Here is a 7,672-nt window from a genome sequence, read left to right as displayed (position 1 = left end):
AGACGAACGCGGTCACGACGGAGTTCATTAGACTGCTGGTAATTTTAGTTTCTAATCAATTTGACTACACGTTAGTCATATTTGTAAACGATCCTTGTGCCTTTTGCAGAGAGAGCAGCGGAGGATTGCGGCCGAAAGTGACTCGCCGTCTGAGGCGTCGGCGAGGCCCAAGTGGGACACTCCATTCAATCAGGCATTGAACATATTGAAACGACTCCTGGTGGAGACTCGGCCGTCGTATGGATGCGTGCACGGTGTTGGAGACGGCGCCACGTGGAAGAAGTACTACCGTGAGACCACGGAGGAGAGAAAGGAAAGACGAAGGTTAACTAAAGAAAACATCGACAAGAAGGTTGAGATTGCGGTTGAGAAGAAATCAACTCAGACAGCCGCAACAGCGGTAGCTGCCGCAAAACAGATGGTTGTAGATATGTCTACTTCCTTGGTTCCGGCCGTTTACAATTGGACCAGGAAAAATCCAGAAAAAATGCAGCGAACTTTCCCCTTGCTGACTTCTTGGGAGCAGCTCGACTAGCGTTGCACCAGCACCTGCAGCAGCACCAGCTCCCCCACCGGCTCCCGCACCTGCTCCCGCACCAGACGTGCTCGGTGGTGCTTCGTCTTTGGCTGACCTTGACGCCCTCACGGTATCTGTCACACCGCCCCCCTTCAATAAATGTATAATCTCCCATTTTCGTTGCCTTTCAGATGTCTCACGTCGCAGACTTTTCTTTGCAGGCCGACGAAACCCCGTGCACCAATTGTACACCATTGGCGACCAGAAGGTGGACGTGGGGAAGGCGACGATATTGAAGCCGAAGGAACCATTGTTCCCCAGCCGACCGATCCCCCCGAACGTCTTCAAGGTTTCCGTGGACAGTGTCAAACCGGGCCACGAGAATTTGCCTCCTCTGGTACAAGTGGAGGAAGATGATGAGACCCCGCGGCGGCTTGGTGATTGTTGCAATGGGTGGGTCCTATTGTGGCCAAAGAGTCTGCTTCGTCTGGAGGAGGCCGGGAGCACACCCACGAGCACGCAGTTAGGTATGAACATCAACACCTCACTTACCCAATTAGCGTCGGCTATCGTGCTGGGTGATAGCGGAGGGGGTGAGGAAAAGGCTCCATTAGTCGCTGGTGACGTCGCCAGAGATGAGGATGAGGATGACGATGGCACTCAACAGTATGTCTATACTGGCGCCTATTTAGGGTTTGAGCGTCATGAGTCGGTGCCTGAATTGCCGTCTCCGGAGGCTAAACGTATTATGGACGACCTTCCGGTAGTAAAGAAGTCTAGGAAGAGATCGAGGAAAGGCAAAAGGATGATTCTATGATCCAGCCGCCTCAGCAGCCTCGGGTTCAAGACCGTATAAATATCCCCGGTGCGGATAAATGGCATATCCCCGGTCAACCAATCCTACCTGCAGCAGCGCTAGGGGCCAGATATGGCGATCTAAGGAGACTTCATGATGATGTGCTGCGGATAGAGAAAGGCCTCATCGCCTCGAAAGATCCAGGATACCCACTCTACGTGGTTAACGTTCCACGGCAATTATCGTACGTCGACACATTCCCCGCGGAGAAGTTCTTCCTTCGATTCGATTACATATTCGACATGTTTCACGTGAAGAAGCTGGATTTTACGTTTGTCCGCCTTTATGCCTTGCACATGAACTACATCATCGGGGTTGAGCAGATACCTCATATCTATGTCGCTGACCCGTACTTCATGCACGAGGGCTTCTTAGGAGTCTGCGCAAAGCACCGTGAATACGCGAGGGAATACATCGTCAATTTAATGCTCGCCAATAAGGACGAGCCGATTCTCGTGCCTTATCATCCCCTGTAAGTCATCCGCGCGGATATCCTTCCTTCGATTTCAATCATTCATTTGCAAGGTGGAGGCTAATTAATTTGAGCTGTACTTATTTTGCGCAGCGGCGCGCGCGCCGTCCTCATCATCCTCTACCCCCGATACTCCCACGCTCTTTACTTAGACTCGTCGAAGAACATTAACAAAAAGGATTACACCCACATTAAGGATGTTCTCGACAGTGCTATGTTTTACTACGACACAGGGGGTGGAGAGGTCAAGGACAAGAAGAGAAGGGGCGGCAGGCCCGCCTTAGGCCATAAGACCGACTTCTGCTGCATCCCGCAACCGAGTGATTCTCTTAATGATGGATTCTATGTCCTACACCACATGCTGGAGTACAGACGGGATCACCAGAACCTTCGCATGTCACCTACATCCGGCGATTCCATATTCTGCAATGGGCAAAGAACGTAGGAGATATCAAGGATCATCGACTTCGAGTTGAGTTCTATCACATCCAGCGCGAACTTGCCCAAATCATCATGAAGGAGGTCGTCGAAAAAATAGGGATGTTCTACGAAGAAGGACAAATGTCGCGGGAAGACGTCCGAACACGGGTAGCCTCTCAACGTCTCGACATGAAGCCTTTCACTAGGCTCAGGGACTATCTCCCTGACTTGGATGGATGGCAGGACATGTTGGAGTGATTGTCGATATATGACAATGTGTCCGTTTAGTCCATACTTTCTGTATGACGAAACTTTGAGTTATGCATGACGAAACTTTATTTGTGATGTAATTAAACCGTCCTCCTCGACTAGCGACGATCACTCTAGTTAGGGCATTTTGGGTACGATCAACTTTGTTATTTATGCTTATGATATGTTGCTTCTATTTTTGCCAAGTCTATCTCTTTCTGTTGCTCAACTATATATGTTGCATATCATCGACTCATGTGACGATGCAGGTGCATAGATCATTGATGGCGAAGAAGTGCTATGCCAGGACTATATATACGACGAGTGGCCGGAGTGTCAGGCCCAGGTGTACAGGTTTCTGGTTTCCGAGCGAGAGGCAGTAGTTAGTTTAGGTTCACGCTAGAGAGGGATACGAACTCATGTACTGCATAGTTCCGCTCTCACTCAAAGTGATAGTTCTTCCCGCGTATATCATTTTTTAGATGGATGACGATGTAGTTGCAAGTAATCGAGACTTGTATCGCTATTTTCAAGATGATGGCGAGAGACCACTTTGTGTCGGATGATGATTATGATGATGACATGATTTGATGAGACTAGTTGTATGTATATGCTATGATTACATTTGTATGTGTATGATATGCTAAAGATTATTGTATAAAGCCTATTCAAATACAAAACAAATATGCAGAAAAAAACTAATAAAACTAGCAGTAGCAAGGGGAACAAAGTTAGCAGTAGCGCTGCCTTACTAGTAGCGCTTCCCTGTAAAAAGCGCTGCAGATATTATCAGCAGCGCTCTTCATTAAAGCGCGTTACTGCTATCCATGTATAGCAGTAGCATGGGACGACAGGCGCTACTGCTAACTCCAAAAACTACGAAAATTTACCACACTATAGAAAATTTATCAGAGCTTACTGTGCAAAAAGTTTCAACATTTTATCATACTCCGACTTTTCTGGGGAATTTGCAACAGCGGTAAACTTTCTGTTTTCAAACAGCAACATGTAGACTTGTATAATAAGCTATTTGAAGGCTATCCTTGACATTTTTATTGAAAATAAAGATGCAAAACATTATTCTAAATAACAGCAAGAAAATCCTAACAAAATAAAATGACGCTCCAAGCAAAACACATATCATGTGACGAATGAAAACAAAGCTCCATGTGAGGTTACCGATAATGTTGGAGACGAAAGAGGGGATGCCTTTCGGGGCATCCCCAAGCTTAGTTGCTTGGATCTTACTTGAATATTATCTTGGGGGTGCCTTGGGCATCCCAAAGCTTAGAGTCTTGTCACTCCTTATTCTCCTCATATCGATATCTCACCCAAAACTTGAAAACTTCAATCACACAAAACTTAACGGAACTTTGTGAGATAGGTTACTATGATAAAGAGCAAACCATTTCACTTTGGTACTGTAAAAGACAAGATTCATAATTGTTTCCATACAATGCCTACTGTAGCATATCATTTATACAATTTATATTGAGCAATATAAGCCATAGAAACTAGAAAGCAAGCAAACTATGCATTGAAAACAAAATCTGTCAAAAACAGAACAGTCTGTAGTTATCTGTACTCCAACCATACTTATGCTACTCCAAAAATTCTGAACAATTAGGACAACGTAGAGAATTTTTATATCTATAACCTGTAAAAATTTTAGATCAAAAGCACATTCCAGTGAATTTTCAAATTTCCTGGACTGAGCGCAAAAGTTTCTGTTTTTGCACAGATCGAAGTCAACTATCATCCACACTATCCCAAAGGCTTTACTTGGCACTTTATTGAAATAAAAGCAATAAAAAATTGTTACTACAGTAGAATAATCACGTGAACACACAAAAACAGTAGGTAAAAGTGTTGGGTTGTCTCCCAACAAGCGCTTTTCTTTAATGCCTTTTAAGCTAGGCATGATGATTTCAATGATGCTCACATAAAGGATAAGAATTGAAACATAAAGAAAGAATCATGAAGCATATGACTAGCAAATTTAGGTCTAACCCACTTCCTATACATAGGGATTTTGTGAGCAAACAACTTATGGGAGCAAGAATCAACTAGCATATGAAGGCAAAACAAGTGCAACTTCAAAACAGTCAACACATAGAGAAGAAACTTGATATTATTGAGATAAGTAAGAGCATAAGTTCCTCTCTCATAATAATTTTCAAAGGCATCATGAATGGATTCAACAATATAACTATCACATACATCACTATTTTCATGATGCACAAGCATAGAAGATTTATTACTCTTTATGGCATACATGTCATCATAATAATCATCATAGATAGCAACTTTATTATCATAGTCAATTGAAACCTCTTCCAAAATAGTGGATGTATCACTAAATAAAGTCATGACCTCTCCAAATCCACTTTCATCAATATTTTAATAAGATTCAACACCCTCCAAAATAATGGGATCACTACTACCTAGAGTTGACACTCTTCCAAACCCACTTTCATCAATGTAATCATCATAAATAGGAGGCATGCTATCATCATAATAAATTCTCTTATCGAAAGTAGAAGGAATCAAAGGATCATATTCAATATGCAAAGCATCCCCAAGCTTAGGATAAGCACTATTTCTAGCAAATAAATCTTCAAACATTTCATACTCATTAAACATAGCATCCCCAAGCTAGTGGTTTTGCATATCATCACAATTATTCTTATCAATAGCATGAATGGCACCAATAGTATAATAAACAATATTATCATATTCTTCCAAGCAAGTGCCAAAAAGATTTCCAAGATTGTAAGAAGTATCATTATCTTCCCAATCGTAATCATCACAACAAGCAACATGTATCACAAAATCATACTCAATATCATCATCCTCCATCAACATATTTGATTCACTTTCATGAGGCACAATGGTGATAGGAGCAACATTATTTGGAAGAGATACCTTTTTACCTCTACTCTTTCTTATTTTCTTCTTCTTCACCACATCATGTGTGGGTTTATTAATTTTTTCAAGCTTCTTGTTGAAGAGATTGATTGGATAGGAAGCTCCTCCTCGTTACCTGATTCATCATAATAAACACTAGGAGGGTATTGGGAAATATTTTCCCTTTCATTAGTGCTCTCGTCATATTCTATTTGTGCTCTTGTCTTTAGATAGTTGGCAATATAAGGATTCTCAATGCAATTTCCCACACAAAACATATAAATTACCTCTAGATCAAAATCGAAAAATCACTCAAGATTAAATTTTGGAATACCCTTAGTTATACGTTTCATTTCTTCATATCCCAAAAGAAGACTAAGCTCTTTATGATGCTCAAGGGTAATAAAGTTACTACAATTTTTGGACACTATTTGATCATGAAAGAATCTGCATTGAAGATTTAAATGACCATGTTCATTGCAAAGTTCACAAGGATGGCGAAAAAAACTAAATCTTTCAGTCCAATCATCTAGCCTCTATTGCAACTTTTTCGTTTCTAAATATTTATGCTTCTTACAAAATCTATCTTCCCTTTTTGGTGTGCAAAGGCACTCCCAATTCACTCCACAAAAAGTGACATGCTTATAAGAAACATTTTTATCATGACTTGTGCAATCATCATTAGCATTTTGGATATTCAAAGAATTCATACTAACAACATTGCAATCATCCTCATCATCCAAATATTTTGTGCCAAGCATTTTATTGACTTCTTCTTCTAACAATTGAGCACAACTTTCCGATCCATCATTTTCAAGAAAGATATTATAAAGATGATCAATAATATGATGCAACCTCAATTCCATTTTTTATGTAGTTTTCTTTTATAAACCAAACTAGTGATAAAACAAGAAACTAAAAGATTCAATTGCAAGATCTAAAGATATACCTTCAAGCACCAACCTCCCCAGCAACGGCGCCAGAAAAGAGCTTGATGTCTACTACGCAACTTTGTTCTTGTCGACTCGTGTTGGGCCTCAAAGCGCAGAGTTTTGTAGGACAGTAGAAATTTTCCCTAAGTGGATGACCTAAGGTTTATCAATCCGTGGGAGTTGTAGGATGAAGATGGTCTCTCTCAAACAACCCTGCAACCAAATATAAGAAATCTCTTCTGTCCCCAACACACCCAATACAATGGCAAATTGTATAGGTGCACTAGTTCGGCGAAGAGATGGTGATACAAGTGTAATATTGATGGTAGAAATATATTTTTATAATCTGAATAAATAAAAATAGCAAGGTAGCAAATAGTAAACGGGCACAAAAACGGTTTTGCAATGCTTAAAAATGAGGCCTAGGGTCCGTACTTTCACTAGTGCAACCTCTCAACAATGCTAACATAGTTGGATCATATGATTATCCCTCAAAGTGCAATAAAGAATCACTCCCGAGTTCCTATTAGCGGAGAACAAAAGATAGGAATTTCTTGTAGGGCACGACACTCCCTCAAAGCTATTCTTTCCGTTCGATATATTCAAGAGTTCGTACTAAAATAACACAAAGTTATTTTTCCGTTCGATCTATCCTAGAGTTTGTACTAGAATAACACCAAAGCAAATTCATATTCATAATACTCAATCCACACAAAGAACTATAAAGAGACCCCAAAGTTTCCGTCGGAGAAAAACGTGCATCAACCCCTATGCATAGATTACCCCAATATCACCGCGGGAATCCGCGAGTTGAATGCCATAACACATATCAAGTGAATCAATAGGATACCTCATTGTCACCTCAAGTATTCATATTGCAAGACATATATCATGTGTTCTCATCTCTGAATATTCAATTCGACAAGACAAAACTTTGAAGGGTAAAGATTCAATTCATCATAACAAAGTATAGAGGGGAGAAACATCATATGATCCGACTATATTAACAAAGCCCATGATATAGATCACGAGAGAGAGAGAGAGAGACAGATCAAACACATAGCTACTGGTACAAACCCTCAGCCCCGAGGGTGGACTACTCCCTCCTCATCGTGGTGGCTGCTGGGATGATGAAGATGGCCACCAGAGATGATTCCCCCTCCGGCAGGGTGCGAGAACGGGGTCTAGATTGGTTTTCGGTGGCTACAGAGCCTTGCCGCGGCGGAACTTCTTGTCTAGGGCTACCCCGAAAGGTTTCGGAATATTTGGGAATTTATAGTGCAAAGAGGGGGTGCTGGAGGCCACCGAGGTGGGCACAA

This window comes from Triticum aestivum, chromosome 5D (assembly GCF_018294505.1).
Source record: "Triticum aestivum cultivar Chinese Spring chromosome 5D, IWGSC CS RefSeq v2.1, whole genome shotgun sequence".
NCBI lineage: Eukaryota > Viridiplantae > Streptophyta > Magnoliopsida > Poales > Poaceae > Triticum > Triticum aestivum.
Note: the sequence above shows the minus strand (reverse complement) of the source record.